The sequence below is a fragment of the Giraffa tippelskirchi genome, chromosome 1, assembly GCF_054371585.1.
Source record: "Giraffa tippelskirchi isolate mGirTip1 chromosome 1, T2T-mGirTip1v1.2.pri, whole genome shotgun sequence".
Classification (NCBI taxonomy): Eukaryota; Metazoa; Chordata; class Mammalia; order Artiodactyla; family Giraffidae; genus Giraffa; species Giraffa tippelskirchi.
In genome coordinates, this window is record NC_137275.1 from 172,532,037 (window position 1) to 172,550,806 (window position 18,770).

The 18,770-nt window shown below is 44.3% G+C and overlaps 1 long non-coding RNA gene across 48 annotated transcripts in view; it reads left to right on the plus strand.

Annotated features, from left to right (window-relative positions):
* LOC145512531 (uncharacterized) overlaps positions 1-18,770 on the plus strand; it is a 1,082,988-nt gene that overhangs the window by 30,061 nt on the left and 1,034,157 nt on the right. For 27 of the 48 annotated variants that reach the window (XR_014058616.1, XR_014058634.1, XR_014058638.1 and 24 more), the window contains one exon: positions 15,061-15,214. The exons of 16 other annotated variants lie outside the window; for them this stretch is intronic. This is a non-coding gene — a long non-coding RNA (uncharacterized LOC145512531). Of the gene's footprint in view, positions 1-8,553; positions 8,668-15,060; positions 15,215-16,939; positions 17,036-18,770 lie in introns of all 48 variants that reach the window. 5 more of the 48 variants (XR_014058585.1, XR_014058648.1, XR_014058642.1 and 2 more) reach the window with 2 other exon arrangements.

Below are 18,770 nucleotides of genomic sequence, written 5' to 3' on the forward strand. Positions count from 1 at the left end.
GACATGCAGAGAGCATGCTGGCCATTGTATAAGCATGTGATATGTCAAAGACAGCTAGAAGTGGAAGAAACCGAGAAATCAAGTATAGGATTTTTCAAACTGCAGTCAGTCACTTAACACATTAATATATATTTTTTAACCTATTCACATTTCATCAAAAACAATGCTTTGATGTACTGCTAAGGTCTTTTTAGCAAAGCTCATGGGTACCCATTTCATTGGTGTCAATAATTCTAGACAGTTCAGGTGGAAGGGATGATTGCTGAAGGTGTGATACTTTGACTTCATGTACTAGCATTGGGTCTTGCTTGTGTGTGTGACCTACTTTAGCTTTCATGTAGCGAAGATAGCTAAGATATGTAGAGTTGCGAGGCTATTTAAATATTACCATGCTTGGTAGATATGTACATAATACAAAAGCACTTAACTTTGTTCAACCTATTGCTTAATTTTCACAGTGGTGTACACACCATACTTCACACTTCAGGAAACAGTGATTGCTGTAGTCCAGTATGTCTTCTCATTTGAAGATGAGAATTGAGAGGTCTGGAGAGCTTTCATTTTTCAGGTCATTTGAGCATTTAAGGGCATGATGCTGGGGTTCCTGACTTCTAGATAACCTAACTTTTCTTTTAAATTATACAGCCATTCAGTCTCTGAGGAGTACATAAAGCAAGGATCAGTGACTTTCACCTATACCCTTCTCCTAAGGTGAAATGGAGATGTGTGATAGGCTCTACTCTCAAAAACTCTTAAAGCAATGAGAGTCTAGGAAAAAGTCATGTGAAGTCTGACTGGAGTAGAAGGGAGCCTGTGGTCATCTAGCTCAGTGCTAGGCTCACCTGGATGGTCTAAGATGGGTCTTGGAGACCTGTTTGCAGGTCAAGAAGTCAAAGTATAAGAAGGAATCAGGCAGGTTTGGGGAGTCCCTCATTTCAAACAAAACTGTATTCCTTCTATGTCTTCATGTTATTTTCATGTAAGATAGCACTGAAAATTTTAACGCTAATGCTAGAAATGTGCAGTGCTTGTCCATTTTCATCTTGTAAATAACGACCTGATGGCTTGAAGAGTTTTTTCTTTTTTAGTTAATAACAGAGAGCTTTCCTCATTCAGCATTCCTGTATCTTAAAAAAAAAGCAATAGAGGCAAGTGGGTCATGAACATGGGTTTTGTGGAATTGAATAACACGGTAGTCCCTATAGATAAGGAGAGAAAGAACATTCTGGGCAGAGTGAATCATAAGTGTGGAAGGCTGTGGGGAGGGAGCTGCTAGGAACAGCTGGGACAGGTATGTCTGGGAGGGCATAAGGGAAAGGGAGGAACTGTGTGTGTATGTGAAACAGAGAGGGGGAGATGGAGAAGGAGAGGGAGAATACTTCTCTTTTATTTGGATCCAGATGGAAGCCTCTGAAGGATTTTGTGTAGGAGTGACACACAATCTGACTTGAGGCTTATCAGGATCACCAGTGTCTGCTGTATGGAGAGTGGATTGAACGAGAAGGGACAAAGCAGGAAAGCCAGTTTGGAGAGGGTGCAGAGAAGCAGGGAGAGCAGGGCTGGTGGGACCTGAGGGAAGAGGGTTTCTGTCTCCTGCAGGGTGAGGGATAGGGTTTAGTTTGAGTGTGGCCCCCTCACCTGCCTTCTCCTATAAGAGGAGGTTGTGCTGGTTCAGTTGCGTCTGACTCTTTGAGACCCTGTGGACTCTAGACCGCCAGGCTCTCTGTCCATGCGATTTTCCAGGCAAGAATACTGGAGAGGGTTGCCGTTTCTTACTCCAGGGGATCTTCCTGACCCCTGCGTCTCCTGCATCTCTTTCATTTGCAAGCAGTTTCTTTACCACTGTGCCACTGCATCCTTGAGGCTCTCCCAGAGTGTTGAGGTCCTCAGAACAGTCCTGATTCACAGCCCCTTAGCTGGAACCAGCTCCGTGGACACTCCTGTCCTGAGCGTGAACCTCCCTCAGGGTGAGTCATCGTTCACCAGGGAGAAATGGATATTTTATAGCTTTGGACTCTTAACTCCTTTAAAGCTGCAGGACAAATGACTTCGCTGTACATGTTTCATGCAGGGAGGAATGGGTAATCTCAGAAAAGTCCTCAAAACTCCAAACCAGAGGATTGTGAGGTTTGCTTTCTTCTCTCTTGGGTGTGTGTGGAGGTGTATGTGTGTTTGTGAATCCTGGAAGGAGAAGGCAGGCATAGACTTGGGTCCTGGTTGGCCTCCAAGGACCATTCTTCCAGGGCAAATTTTTCTTGGCATCACTTGATTTCCTGAATTGGGAGAATGAATGCCCAGTGTAGAAAAGGAGGAAGAAAAGTGTGTTAGTTAGCATTAAATATGGTCATCTGATTACTTGTCAATTAGGTATTTGAGAAAGCAGAGATTCTGAAGACATTCATCTTCTCAAAGAGAGGAAATTGCCTCTGTCTAGGCCAGGGCCTCTTACCTTGCACTGGTGACATTTTGCATCTTTGTTGTGGGGTTGTCCTTGGCATTGGGAGATATTCCTACAGTATCCCTGGGCTCTACCCGGTAGATACCAATAGCATTTCCCCAGTTGTGATAAGTAGAAATGTCTCCTGAAATTGTCAGTTGTCCCTCAGGGGTGAGGGTGAGGGTGGGGGTGGGGGTGGATGGCTGAAGTTTCCCCAGCTGAAAGCCCCTGACCCAGGCTTAGCTGGTGCATCAATGAAGTCAGGATTGTGTATTTTGTGTCCTCTCTGGCCAATAATACCGATGGAGTTAAAACTAATAGTGGCTTCTACTTGGTTGCTGGGATAGCAAAGCATGCACTGTTCTGCCCTGAGAGAACAATTTTCCTGTGTTTTAACTAACGAGGCCCTTGTGATGGCTGGATTCTGGGGCACCCCAACTAATAAGTGTGCCTATAAGGCAAAAAAACCAAAAACAACGTCCTGATTGCTAGGGAGGGGGCATTGTTGGGAGGGGGCATTGTTGTCTTTCCCCTCTTTCCGGGATCCATGCAATAATTAGCCAAAGTAAAATGAATATTAGCTCATGCTTAATTGCCTTTACAGTGTACTTGCCAGCACTGACCCAGTAGTGCTAAACCAATTATTTTTTGAACTTTATGGCTTTAAATAATCCTTTGCTCTAAAATTCCCTGTACCCCTCAGCTACTTAACCACAGGCCCCTCTGCCCTAAATCCTTTTCTTATACTTTGTAGCTTTTTAAGCAAGGCCCCTCTTTAAGAAGACATAATCCCTTCTCTGTAGAAAACATGAAAGACCTTGAACAAATCAAGATTTCTCCATGGAGAATTCAGCTAATCCTGTGCTTAGCTCCTAACAAGGAAATCCATCTCTCCACCAAGCACGCCATTACCCGGACTAATGCCTGACTTGAATAACAAGTAAATTATTGTGCTTTTAATTGTACCCTGCTCGGTCACAAAGCACATCTGAGAGAGGAATGTGCCTGGCTTCTCCAGGAGAAACAGGTCATGCCTCTAATCCTCCTTTTCTGTCGCCTTCCCTCCCCCTTCCCTATCCTTTCTCTTCCCAGCAGAGCAGAGGGTGGGGGGCGGGGGGCAAGAGACAGCTAAATTATGTTTAAAATGGAAGAGTCTAAAAGAAGAAAAACGATGGTAAATACTGACTTGGGAGAGGATGAATTATCCACAGCCTCTGCAGTGTGGCTCACTGGAGGACAATCGGTGTTAACTCGGTTGCTGGAGGGCAGTCTTTATGAGCCCGAACCAGGCTTTCTCAGCCTCAGCACTACTGCCGTTTGGGGTTGGATAATTCTTTGTTATGGTGCGGCTGTCCTGCGCATGGGAGAATTTTTAGCAGCCCCTAAGTCGTGACAATCCCAAATGTCCCAAGGCACTTTCAAATGTCTCCTGGGTGCAAAACTGCTCCAGGTTGCCAACCACGGCCCCAAACCGTTCCATATTGGGATGTATTTTTTTCTTATCCCCATTCTCCCCTCTCCCTGTACACAAAATCCAAGAAAATCGTGGCTCCTGTGTTAAAATAGGGGAGATCGATATGCTCTTCATATAGGTAGACTTAGTGGAAAAGGAAAGGATGCTGATTTGTGTGTTGTCAGAGTACAGAGAGTGAGACCTGCTCCTCAACACCAAGACTGGAAAGAGTCTTAGGATTTGGATATGTTTCTGGCTCCCATTGGGAAGTGGCAATGCCCTCGGGTGAACAAGCAGGGTTTCAAATACCTCTGCCCTGTGCACTTTGGAATTGGACTTGCTGTGGGTGAGATGGATTGAGAGTGAGGCTGCAGAGTAGAAGGAGCCTGTTGCCTGCAGGTGCCGTGCTCTCCTCCCACACTATTAGGACAAGGGAGAGATCCCCAGCTTCAGAGCTACCCAATGCTCAGACAATGACAAACCTGTCTTGGACCTGAACATGGGGATGAAAGAGAGCTGCTTACAACAGAGATGTTGTGCAAGCATGGGGTTGCACTTTAAGTCATTGAGGCAAATATTTCACTCCTGGTGACATAAAGAGACCTCCTTGTTTTTGTTCAGTCGCTCAGTTGTTTCTGACTCTTTGTGACCCCATGGACTGCAGCATGCCAGGCTTCCCTGTCCATCACCATCTCCTGAAGCCTGCTCAAACTCATATCCATTGAGTCAGTGATGCCATCCGACCATCTCATCCTCTGTTGTCCCCTTGTCCTCCTGCCTTCGATCTTTCCCAGCATCAGGGTCTTTTTTAATGAGTCGGTTCTTTGGATCAGGTGGCTAAAGTATTGGAGCTTCAGCATCAGTCCTTCCAATGAATATTCAGGATTGATTTCCTTTAGGATTGACTGGTTTGATCTCCTTGCAGTCCAAGGGACTCGCAAGTGTCTTCTTCAACACCACAGTTCAGAAGCATCACTCCTTTTTCAGTTCAGTGTAGTTGCTCAGTTGTGTCCTACTCTTTGTGACCCCATGGACTGCAGCACACCAGGCCTCCCTGTCTATTACCAACTCCCAGAGTTTACTCACACTCATGTCTATCCTGTCCATGATGCCATCCAACCATCTCATCCTCTGTCATCCCCTTCTCCTCCCGCCTTCAATCTTTTCCAGCATCAGGGTCTTTTGCATCAGGTGGCCAAAGTATTAGAGCTTCAGCTTCAGCATCAGTCCTTCCAATGAATATTCAGGACTGATTTCCTTTAGGATTGACTGGTTGGATTTCCTTGCAGTCCAAGGGACTCGCAAGAGTCTTCTCCAACACCACAGTTTCAGGAACCTGCAAAAGACATTGCAGGTCCTTACTGGACAGAAGGGAAAACCAGCAATGAGTGCATTGCAGTGAGCGCCCGTCTCCACTAGATGGCGATGTACACCTTCCTCAGAATCCAGTCTGGCTTAGCTCATGGCAACTCCTTGGCCTAAACAAGACAAGTGCCACTCCTCTTTCAGGAGACAGCCGGCTCTTCTCATTGTTGGCACAAACAACCCCAAACAATTGCACTGACCACACAGCTCTAAGCCGCATTCCAGGGCGCTGCCGTCTGTTCAGGAGTGAATGCTGGGAAAATGAACCAAGCTGCTAATTTGCTTGATTGGGGGAAAAAATAAGATCTAAAGTGACAATGGATGTAATTTATTTTTCCAACAAGAATAGGGGCAAAACCATTTCATCCCCCTCCCCACCTTCACCCCGACTGCCATCATAAATGAAAGCAATCACCTAATTAGTCCTGAATTACTAACTGGCAGGGTAAAGGATCTGCTGAAATCAAGCTGAAGTAGACTGTTTTGGAGAAAGAGATGTGATTTCTGCGGGAGGAGGGGAGGGAGGCGGGGGATGGGGGTGGGCGGGGCCGGGAGGGGAGGCGAGGGCCTGAAGCCCATTGTAGGGCCTTGGGCCACTGCGGTCGGGGGAGGCAGTGCTGGCCCTGACCCTGGGAGAAAAAGAGGCTCAGTGATGTCTTCAGGCCATTCATTATGTGCAGGCGAATGACTTTCTAAACTGAAGTAAAAAGAACGTGTTGGAGAAGACCTATCCATGAGTTTCTTTAAAAATGTTACAGATGGAGACGAATTGGCTTGAAAAGAGAGCAGAGCCCTGTGGGGCCTGGCTACCCAGCAGATGAGGCTGGACAGGCGGACCGCACAGGAAGCTCTTGCATGCTCTCTCTCCTGCCACACAAGAGGGATGACAGGCAGATCTGAAACCAAGTTGGGCTCTAAGTCATTAAGAAACCCCCCAAGGAATGAAATACATGCCTTGTTTCAGATTTTTGTTTTTGCATGGGTCCTGAGTAAGTCTCTTCTGCATCTGAAAGAATGCACTGTCCCCATACCCCCATGAAAGGCACTCCTGCAAGGAAAGCAGAACAACAGGCGGTGGGTAAGTGCCGAAACCTGCCACTTGAAGGCTCCGCACGCTGAAGGAGGAATTTACTTGTTCAGAGATGACTTCTTGTTTTTTAGTTAGATATGACTTATTTGAAATACTTTACTAATGCGATTTATCACAACTGTAAACTGTCAGTTTCCACAGCTGTTGCTTCTTTAGAGCAATCTGGCAAATATGTGTGGGTAAAAACACAGGCTTGGAAGGGTGAGGAGGAGTCGGTGTAGGCTTCTTCTTTCTCCCACTTAGTGGGCCCACAGGCCCCTCGCCCCCACTGAAAACATATGTTCCTCTTCCTTAGAGGCAGTCTCTCTGGTTCTTGTGCTCATCTGTTGTTTCTGGCTGTTAAGCAGCCTTTTCCTCTCTCCTGGGAGGGGCACCTTTTCTTTTGGGAAGCCACCCTTCTGCCCGTCTCTGTTCCTGTGGCTTAGACGAGGTTGCCTGCTCTCTCCATATGTGCTGTGGGGTGGACATGCAACCCAGCTCTGGCCACAGCCTTCATTGTTCCACCCTGCTCGGCCACGACGACTGGTTCTTAGGATTGCCAGAATTAACAAAGCACCGACAAACGAAAACAAAATAGGGTGCCCAACTAAAGTTGAACTTCGGATAAAAAAATTAACTATTTTTTAGTATAAGTACGTCTTGAATATTGCCATGCTAAAAAATGACTTACCTGAAGTTGAACTTTAAAGAATCAGAAGTCCTGTGTTTTGTCTGGCAACCTTATTGGTTCTAAAGAGAATGTTTGTCCAAAGCAGATAAATTGGAATCAGCCTAGGACTTTTAAGTGGAGATTTGAGGAAAAGAATAAAGTATCTGTTGGGATTGCTAGGCTGGCAGGATACATGCTTGCAACTGCTGGGGGCCAGCCTTGCTACCATGTGGGGACAGCTGTGTGCCTTAGAAGCCAACACCATGCTAGCAGACATGTTTCGTTTGAACAGGTGGACTCAGCTGTTGAAGCTGGCCCTGTGGGTGGTGGAGGTCAGGGTGCTGATGGCCAGGCGGGATTATCGTTTTCTACCCCTCAAATCTGGGAAGTGAAAACAGCAGGGCTGAGTATGCCCACTGGGCATGGCTTCTATTCGACTGAAAGAGTGGTGAATGGATATTAGGTGACGAAAACAATCAGTCTACTGTACTCTTACCTCGTTTTTCTAATTGTTAAGCCTTATGTAAACTGTTCTGCTGCATTTGCTTTTCTTCATGACATCATGGCTGGAGACAGGGTCTGATAGACTTATATTTGGAGTTGGAGGTTTAAACTTCAACTCTGCCTCTGCCTGGTTGAGCGGCTTTAGAGTCCTTGTAACCTCTACAGAGTTGAGTTTCTAGGTCTGAAATCTAAGGACAGAGGTTATATTAATCCATTTGGGCTACTATAACAAGATACTAGAGCCTGAGTGATAATTTATGAACAACAGAAATTTATGTCTCATGTTTATGAAGGCTGGAAGTCTAAGATCAGGGTGCCAGCAGATTCAGTGTCTGGTGGGAGCCCTATTCCTGGGTCATAGTTGGTATCTTTTTTCTGTAACCTCCCATAATACAAAAATCAAGGGAGCTCTGTGAGATCTTTTCTATGAGGGCACTGATCCCGTCATGATGACCCCACCCTCATGACCTCATGACCTTATCACCTCCCAAAGGTGCCCCACCTCTTGATACCATCACCTCGGGGGTTAGGATTTCAACAACTGAGTTTTGGCGGACACAAACGTTTAATCTATAGCAGAGACACTTCCCCCATAGGGCACGGGTGAGGATTCCATGAGGCAAAGTATGTAAGCACCTGTCACAGGGCCTGGTGTGGAGTAGGTGCCCCATAGAGGTCTCCCTTTTTTCTCCTTCCAACAGAGAATATTTGAGTTAACACCTCTCCTGCATAACTTAAGGCAAATGATAGTCACAGCCTGAGGACAGGTATCGCCAGCCCTTCACCTGTTCCCATTATCACCATGCGTTAGGTGATTATCTGTATATACTTGGTGGTTTCTAAGCATTTTCACAAACATCTTCTCACTCTCTGTTTGGCACAAAATCTCCCTTCTGTTGGTTTTCTGCTTATGGGAGTCTCAGGACAAGAGCTTTATATTGTTATATATAGTGAGGCATTTGGTTGCTATCTTTTCATATCTCAGTGGCATTGATTCAGTTCCAATTATTTTGGTATTTGAGTTAACTGACAGACTGTTTCTCTCCTCTGTTAAGGTTGGTCATTTTTACTCTGTCCTATTTGGTTCAATTAACTGACATGGAAAAAGTGAGGTTATTGATAGTGACAGTTGCTGGATTCCACTTGGGAATGTTCTAGGACTTCAAGAGGTATGTTTGGGACAACTGATCAAGGAAGGGATGCGATTTGGAACTTGCTCTTTAGAGTTGGAGGAGCCGTTGGATCATCTGCTCTTCTCCTTACAGGGCATCTGAGCACAGTGGGGAGGGGACTTCTCACGCTTGGGGGTGGGATTCTTGCCCCAGTGAGCCTGTGATGGTGAGGACCAGAATCCAGACCTCCTGGCTCGCAGGCTCCAACTGCTGGAGACTCGGCTGAGCCTGACAGCACACACATCCCCGGGGACACTTCACAAGGTTCCAGTTTGTTGAGTTGATTTATTTTGAAACTCGGGGATGTTGGTTAAATCCAGATGAGAAGTATGGTTAAATCCAGATGAGGAATAAGACATACTTGTTCCTCCAGAGGGGAGGAAGGTCAGAAGGGGCAGAAGTTTCTCTGAGGGTCTCCGGAAGTATGCAGCCGGCAGCTGGAGAGTCTGCCCCCCAGTGGGGGCAGAGATGGATTTGAGGCAGATGTTCAAAGGGGATAGGCTTGTCCTCTCCTTGCTGTGAAATAACACAGCTAGAGATCAATGTGGAATCAAGAGATGAGACGGCCGCCTTTCCCGGGGCTCAAGATGGCACTGCTGCCCCACAGTCTGTTTTGCGGTGCCCTCCTCCCCCTCCCTTATATCCCCTCCTCCTTGCTATTTTATTTTGGTAGAAGAATTCATCAGTCAACAAGGTCCCTTCTCTTCCACCCACACCAGTTGTCTTGCTCTGTTTGGCTCAAGGAGGAAAGGGGTGGGAAGCAACACTTCACAGGCATTACAGAATTGCTTTGAAATCTCCATTCTGTTGGCTTTGGACATGTTTCTTATCCCAAGCCTCACTTTCCTTATCTGTAAGATGGGCACAAATGTGTCTAGGCTCTTATGGCCATCAAATGAAATAAAATTCATAAATATGTGAGGTTAGATGTAGTAATTTATTGGTATATAATGGTTGCTCAAGGAAGAGTAATTCCATCATCTTCCTTGTGTCAGGAAGGCATGAGAATTGCAAATGTGGCAGAATGTTTAGAGGCAAATGACAGTGACGGTTAATGCTATAGTGGTCAGTAGGTGTTAGGCACCCCTCTCCTCCCCACTGAATGGCATGTGAAGAGGTGGTCCTAACCTCTTTCTCTCTTTTTTTTTCACCTTCTCAACTTGATTAAAGAAAAAGCAATGATGGTAAATCTCTAGAACATAGTCAATTTTCTGGGATTCTTCCCTCGAAAACATGACATTTCCAAACACATGCCAAAGCTTACGTGGTTCCCAATTGTACTAAGTAGGTGAGAAGCTGAAATCCTACAATGTTCATCTTCCAACTTTTCCCAGTCAGTAGTCTGTCTTTGGGTCAGCAATAATTGCCTGAACAGCTACTATGGCTTCATTAATTTTTGTCTGTAGCTCTCTGAGCTCTTCTATATGCAGCAATCGCAGAATTTGAGCAGCTTCATTAAGAACTGCATCCCCCGTGTCAAAACCAAGAATATGCTTGTCAAAGGCAACAGGCAAGCCCTCTTTCGTTTGAGTTGCTTTAGCAACTGCGAGAGTAATTCCATCATCTTCCCTGTGTCAGGAAGGCATAAGAATTGCAAATGTGGCAGACTGTTTAGAGGCAAATGATAGTGACAGTTAATGCTATAGTGGTCAGTAGGTGTTAGGCACCCCCCTCCTCCCCACTGAATGGCATGTGAAGAGGTTATTATTCCTTCTTGCAGATGTGAATACTGAGGCACAGAAAGGTTAAGTGATTTTCTGAAAGCCACACAGCTTGTAGCATAGAAGTTGAATTCAGACCTTAGAGACTCTAAAGGATAAGCTTCACTGCTCTGGGGGAAGCAGGCCCTGTGGCTGGTGGTGATGATGCACTCTGGGAAGGCAGGTGAGGTGTCGGAGTGAGCAGAGCGACATTGCTGGGAAGAAAGGTGTGCTCCCAGTCTCTGCACTGAGTCTGTGTGTCAGTCTGCTTTGAATCTGTTATGGGAGCTGAGCTCAGCTGCCAGTGGCTGCCAGATGAAATATGAGGGCATATGTGTGACTTTCAGGGGCCAGGGAAGGACCAGCCCCAGCGGTACCTAGAGTCAGAGCCTCTTCCCCTTGTTGGGAAGCTTTTGAGGTCTCTCTCTCCTTTTTGTTTCCCAAGGCCTTTGTTCTGTACATTTAGTGCTTAAGTGGCAAAACTCATCTCTGCTCCCAGTCAGCTGCCTAACAGTTCATTAAATTCTCACTCAGGGGTGGGTGAAAGCCTGACAGCACAGATTCAGTGGAAGGGAGGAACTTCCGCAGGCTGGCTCACGCAGTGATGCTGATGAACAAACAAAAGAAAAAACGAGAGTAGAGAGAACAGACTTTCCTCCTCATGTAATTGTAAGACTCCTTCCCCAGCCTCAGATGTAGAGGAGGCATGCTCTCTGGGCCAGTCTCACTTTTGACTTCTATTGACCTCATCAGACCCCAGGTTCTAGGGATTGACTCAGGCCAGTTGAGTGGGTTGCGCTTCCACATGCTGGACAGAAAGACACTGGGGCTGAGCATCTGATGGGGCCCTCCAGCGAATCCAGGGTCTTATCTCTGATGTTCTGTCCCTTCTACGGAACGTTACTCTTGGATCAGGCCCATCCGGATGGCTCTGTTTGCTCGTGAAGGTGGCACAGTGCAGATTCCTGTTGAGGCATCAGGGTATCAGGCTGCAGCCTTCTTGAGCTACTATGTACATGCGTGTCAGAGCCAGTGCTCTCCCCTGAGCCTCTCAGCCCTGGAATGGAACCTCAGCCCATTGGCCTTTCTTGTCTTCTTGGTGAGCCTTGAGGCTCTCTGTGCCCTTCCCAGATCCATGCCTTCCCAGTTTAGAGAGTTTCCAATGAAGTTACATGTCAGAAGCAGACAAGTCAGAGCTTCACAAAGAAAACTACATGGTCTCTACAGTGGACACCGCAGTGGTGTACAAGGGAAGAGTTTCACTTCCTTACTATATTGAGGTCAGACTCGGCCTTGTGACTTTCTTTGGCCAAGAAAAAGTGAGTGGTAGTTCAACGTGCACCGCTTTTAAGAGCTCAGGTGAAGTTCTGCACACTTACATTTCTTTTGCCTTCTTGATCATAGAAGCCTGGATCAGATTGTCTGTCAGGCTCGAACCCTGAATACCTACAAGAAAAAAAGCCATCTAGCCAAGCCAAGGTAGAAGTTCAGCACAGAATGAAAATAACCTTTGTTGCCTTTTTAAACCTTGGAGAAATTCTGGTTTCTTGTTGGTGCAGCATAGCCTTACTGGTCTTGATGGATTTGGTTCTTATGTGATTGTATGGGAGGCACTAGCCTTTTCAGGTCTTTTGTACCCTAATAAACCATGCATACTTATTTATCTTATATTTGTGTTATTAGAAAAGACTACTTAAGCATTCAGAGAAGGCCTGCCTGAAGGCAAGTTTCTGTGTCTACCTGGAAGCTTCTCTTCTTAAATAGTTTTGATAGACTTCACCAGCCTTCTATTCCTGTGACCGTATGAGAAACTATATAGTGTGTTTTGCGAGTTTGTAAAGAAGTTCAAGAGAACATAGCAGTGCTAAATCCTTTTTTTTCTTTTTAAGATTTTTAGATATGGACCATTTTTAAAGTCTTTATTGAATTTGTTACAATATTGCTTCTTTTTTTTATTATTTTAATTGGAGGCTAATTAGTTTACAATATTATGGTGGTTTTTGACATACATTCACATGAATCAGCTATGGGTGTACATGTGTTCCCCATCCTGACCCTCCCTCCCACCTCCCTCCCCATCTTATCTCTCAGGGTCATCCCAATGCACCAGCCCTGAGCACCCTGCCTCATGCATTGAACCTGGACTGGCAATCTATTTCACATATGATAATACACATGTTTCAATGCTATTCTCTCAAATCATCCCATCCTCGCCTTCTCCCACAGAGTCCAACAGTCTGTTCTTTACCCCTGCTTCTCTTTTGCTGTCTCCCATATAGGGTCATCGTTACCATCTTTCTAAATTCCATATATATGTGTTAATATACTGTATTGGTGTTTTTCTTTCTGACTTACTTCACTCCGTATAATAAGCTCCAGTTTCATCCACTCAATGCAGTTCAGTTCAGTCACTCAGTCATGTCCGACTCTCTGCGACCCCATGAACCACAGCACGACAGGCCTCCTTGTCCATCACCAACTCCCAGAGTTTACCCAAATTCATGTCCATTGAGTCGGTGATGCCATCCAGCCATCTCATCCTCTGTTGTCCCCTTCTCCTCCTGCCTTCAATCTTTCCCAGCATCAGGGTCTTTTCCAATGAGTCACCTCTTCACATGAGGTGGCCAAAGTATTGGAGTTCCAGCTTCAGCAACAGTCCTTCCAATGAACACCCAGGGCTGATCTCCTTTAGGATGGACTGGTTGGATCTCCTTGCAGTCCAAGGGACTCTCAAAAGTCTTCTCCAACACCACAGTTCAAAAGCATCAATTCTTTGGCACTCAGCTTTCTTCACCGTCCAACTCTCACATCCATACATGACTACTGGAAAAACCATAGCCTTGACTAGACGGACATTTGTTGGCAAAGTAATGTCTCTGCTTTTTAATATGCTATCTAGGTTGGTTATAACTTTCCTTCCAAGGAGTAAACGTCTTTTAATTTCATGGCTGCAATCACCATCTGCAGTGATTTTGGAGCCCCAAAACTTAAAGTCTGACACTGTTTCTACTATTTCCCCATCTATTTCCCATGAAGACCAGATGCCATGATCTTAGTTTTCTGAATGTTGAGCTTTAAGCCAACTTTTTCACTCTCCTCTTTCACTTTCATCAAGAGGCTTTTTAGCTCCTCTTCACAACTGATTCAAATACATTCTTTTTAATAGCTGAATAATATTCCATTGTGTATATGTACCACAGCTTTCTTATCCATTCGTCTGATGATGGACATCTAGGTTGCTTCCATGTCCTGGCTATTGTAAACAGAGCTGCGATGAACATTGGGGTACACGTGTCTCTTTCAATTCTAGTTTCCTCGGTGTGTATGCCCAGCAGTGGGATTGCTGGGTTATATGGCAGTTCTATTTCCAGCTTTTTAAGGAATCTCCACACTGTTCTCCATAGTGGCTATACTAGTTTGCATCCCCACCAAGAGTGTAAGAGGATTCCTTTTTCTCTGCACCCTATCCAGGATTTATTGTTTGTAGACTTTTTGATAGCAGCCATTCTGACTGACATGAGATGGTACCTCATTGTGGTTTTGGTTTGCGTTTCTCTGATGATGAGTGATGTTGAGCATCTTTTCATGTTAGCCATTTGTATGTCTTCTTTGGAGAAATGTCTGTTTAGTTCTTTGGCCCATTTTTTGATTGGGTCGTTTATTTTTCTGTAATTGAGCTGCATGAGCTGCCTGTATATTTTTGAGATTAATTCTTTGTCAGTTGCTTCATTTGCTATTATTTTCTTCCACTAGGAAGGCTGTCTTTTCACCTTGTTTATAGTTTCCTTCGTTGTGCAAAAGCTTTTAAGTTTAATTAGGTCCCATTTGTTTATTTTTGCTTTTATTTCCATTACTCTGGGAGGTGGGTCATAGAGGATCCTGCTGTGATTTATGTCAGAGCTTCTGTTTTATGTTGTGGTTTTTTTGGCCTTGAGGCGTGTGGGATCTTTGCTCCTTGACCAGGGATTGAACTCACGTCCCCTGCACTGGAAAGTGAAGACTTAACCACTGGATCACCAGAAAAGTTCCTATATGATATCTTAAAATATACAGTCGTAAAAAATTGACCAAATGGGTTAATAAGCAATGATACAACCTTAATATATTTATTATTAATATATCACTGCATATTATTATTATTAATATAATTATTAAGATAAATATAGTCATCCAGTGACTCTTGGAAGATATTTACTGTGTTGTACTTTTTTTCATGTTGCTTTTTCTTATCAAAGGGAGAAACACTTGTTTTTGTGAACTAGTTTAATCTGTTCGGCGGTAAAGAGTATTAGACCTCAGTCTGTTAGGATCCATTTTACAGAAAGGGGATTCTAAGCAGGGACTGGCCAGATCTGGTCTGCAGGCCAAATCTGGATCATTAGCTTGCTTTTTAATTTAAGTTTTATTTGGACACAGCCATGCCATTCATTTATGTATCAGCAGTGGCTGCTTTTGTGCTATAAGAGTGAAATTGAGTATTTGTGACACAGTACGGCCCACAAAGTATTATCTATTTACTATCTGATCCTTGAAGAAAAAGCTTGCTGACCCCTGATGGAGAGCAAAGAATGGTAAATGACTTGCCTAAGGTCACAAAAATTCCTGAGTGGCAATGCTTTATCTTATAATTTTCCACTTTTGGGGAGTGGTTTGTTCATTTTTTTCCCCACCATGACCTGCCTTATTTCAGATATTGTAAAGGAAACTGAGCCCTCTGCACTGCTTTCCACCCCCACCCCCAATCCCAGTGGACAAGGAGAGTTTGAGAAAAACTTCTGCACCATAAAAATGCTGGTGAGCTCCAATATTGTTAAGGTGTGTGAAAGCTGGAAACTCCAGGGAAGGTGAGTAAATAATAATAATGATGTAAGTGAAGAATATATATCATATCCCCTAGGTATCTTAGCCACAAATGATAACTTTTGAGAGTTGACAACACAGGTTATTGTGGTTTTGTGATTTCGAATTGTGGGGTTTTAGTGTTTTATCTTTTGCTCTGGGGTGCAATTAGCCCTATTTCATGAAAAAAAAAAAAATTCCTAGCTCTTTTGTAGAACTTCTCCTGTCCATTTCTCAAGAAGCTCAAGGTCATCAGAAAATTAGAGATTTTAGGCTTTACAAATACCTACAATGAAATTACATGTATTTACAATTGAAGGTTAAGACATCAAACCTCAGGAGGTAGCATGGATTTTGAAAGAGACATATATGCCTCCCAGATCTGCTTAGATTTCTTTCCAGAAGCATATTGAGGGACTTAATTCCAGTATATTTATAGGTTCTTGCACAGGCAGAGATTGCTTTATTTCATTGCATGAGTAACAAAGATCTTTTGTACGTTGCTTTATGCTTTGAACAACAAGAATTGCAACAGATCTGAGATTTGTGGGCATCTACTCGATATAAACATGTACCGAAGATGGGGAGAAATAGGGACTAACTTTTATAGACCTCTCTCATTAAAACTCACCTTCAAAAAACACTCCTGCTCCTTCCTTATAATCAAATGACACCTCATAACCACCTAACCATTTTTAATATTCCCCAGACTCCACTGAACTACACTGGAGCTCAGACACTGTCTAGCTAGTCAGGAGAAAGAGCCTACTGTCGTATTTAAAAGCAGTTATTGGGACAGGTTTTATAGGCAGTGGGCTAGGACAATTCAGAAACAATTGCTTATGTGATAGTTGGAGGATTTGTCCCTGTCAAACAGTTAATATTGCTTTAATACATGAAGTAGGCTGTATAAGACGGCAATAATGAAAAATGTCAGGGAAGACAATATCAATTGTTATTCAACATCCACATCAAAGATTACTTTTTTGTCAGTAGCTTTCAGAAAATGTATTTTCCATCAGATCTGATTGCGTTCGTCTTTGAAGTGCTCCATTCTCCCGGTAGATTTAATGTGACATCTAGGCACTTTTGAGTCCCTGGGCCTCTGAGGCGATTCAGAGAGGCACAACAAGCCATCACAGGTTTATCCTCAAAGGCCGACACTGTCTGTCTGATTTATTGTAACTTTAAGAATCATCTCCAGCAAAGCATGAGCCTTGCTACCCATCCACGGCGTCAGACTTTTATCAATTCATTTGTATGCAGTCGGTACCTCTTGGAACCGAGAGCCCTATAGCCACTCATGGAAAATGCATTACCTGCGACTAATCCTTTTTATCTTTAAAGTCTGTATTTTTTATGTATAAGTCATTTTGGGTTATCATAAAATATACATAATTCTCCCCCCCCTCCAAAAAAGAGACAAAATGGAAAGAGAATATATAATAAGTTATGAGCGTGTGGTGTTCTTATCAGCAAGGATTCTAAATAAACAGCTCTCTTTATGTAAACACCCAGGGATATAAAGCTGTGATTACTTTCAATGGGAAATAGGAATGCTTCCATTTTTTTTCCCTTTTAGATTTCAAAGTGAAACAGTGAGATTAATCATTGAAAATACGCTTGTGCATGCTTTTATTTTCCATTGTGTGCGTTTGCCTGTGGGGTGGTGGTGTGGGTGGGGCAAGTGGGGAGGAGCAGATGCTAATAGCCAATGTTCCATTTCATAGGTTTTCCCAACTGCTTCATTTCCCAAATATTTTCCAAGCCATTTGTAAATGGCCTTAATTAAGAGGACTGGAAAAGTGTCCCCTGGAAGGACTGAGGTTAGTCTCCTTTGCCAGCCCCAAATGGGTGAGGCTCCAGTGTCTGAACTTCTGTGTGTATTGAAATCCTTGTCCCTGGTGTCATACCTGTGACTTCTTGTGTTGTTCTGTGATTATTTCAGGTAATGAAATTCTGCTCATGTCTGAATCTTTACAAGTATGAGAGCCTCTCTTCTACTTTAAATAAAACATAAGTGCCCACAGGGTTCATGGTCTGGGTCAGAGGTCAGCATCCTAAGGGCCAGATCTGGCTGTGGGTAGTTTTTGTAAATAAAGTTTTATCGAAACTATAGCCATGTTCCCTTGTTTATGAATCATCTAAAGCTACTTTCATGCTGCGGTAGCAGAGTCGATGGTTCTGAAAGACTGTCTGGCCCATAAAGCCAAAAACATTTTACTATCAGGACCTTTTAGAAAAATGTGTTGACTCCTGCCTGGAACCTGACCTGCGGTTTTAAGTGAATGAAGCCAGTCTGAGATCTGCTTGGCCCAGGAGAGGAGAGTCTTTGTAGAGACAGAGAAAATAGTCTTGAAGGAGAAGCTATAAGCTATAGACCAACTGCTGCAAGGGTGGGTTGGGACCACTGTTGAGGGTTGAAGGGGCACTATTACAATTTAGGTTTCTCAGAGACAATGGGATAAACATTTTCAGAATCTGCCTGGTCTGGAGGTATGCTATCTCTGTCTGGACTACTTCCTGTTTAAATCTTCTTGCTGTGATGGGACAGTAGTTTGCAGAATATCAGAAGGTCGTGTCCAATCCCAGAGAATTAGTTGTCCTTTTATTTTTTTACAAACTGTCTAGCCGCGTTGCTTTCAGTCCTCAGCCTAAGGTGGGGTTTCTTTATGCGGTCAAGCAGTTATGAACCCCTGAGCTGGCATGATTAAAAAGACAGAGAGGCAGACTGGGGAGAGAGTGCCCTCAAGACACAGCAAAAACTCTTTGAGGTTTTCAGGAAGAGTGTTAAAAAGAGGCAGGTGGTCAGGGAATTCCCTGGAGGTCCAGCAGTTGGCACTGGGCACTCTCATTGCTGAGGGCGAAGTTTCAGTCCTTTGTCTCACAAGCTGCTTAGTGCAACCACCAACCCCATTGCCCTCCCCCCCCCCCAAAAAGGGGCAGGTGATACCTGGGACAAGAATCCTGAGGAATCTTACTACCACTCTGAGGACTCTAGGGGACTTATTTTTTCTTCTCTGATAGAAACAGAAAGGAAAGAAATGTACTCTTTAGATGAAGAGGAATTTTACCCAAAAGTTTGCAGTCATTAGTTGTTCCCCTTCATTATTTCCACAGGCAGCTTATCTTTTGGGAAAGAGCCTTGGGGATCTTGTTGGAATTTGTTTAAAAACCAGAGGTTAAATCTATTAGCTTCCTGTTTCCCACAAGAAAGAAAAAATATCATTTTGGAGTAAGGTCAGTTCAGTTCAGTAGCTCAGTGGTGTCTGACTCTGCAACCCCATGAATCGCAGCACGCCAGGCCTCCCTGTCCATCACCAACTCCCGGAGTTTACCCAAATCCATGTCCATTGAGTCGGTGATGCCATCCAACCATCTCATCCTCTGTTGTACCCTTCTCCTCCTGCCCCCAATCCTTCCCAGCATCGGGGTCTTTTCCAATGAGTCAACTCTTCCCATGAGGTGGCCAAAGTATTGGAGTTTCAGCTTAAACATCAGTACTTCCAATGAACACCCAGGACTGATCTCCTTTAGGATGGAATGGTTGGATCTCCTTGC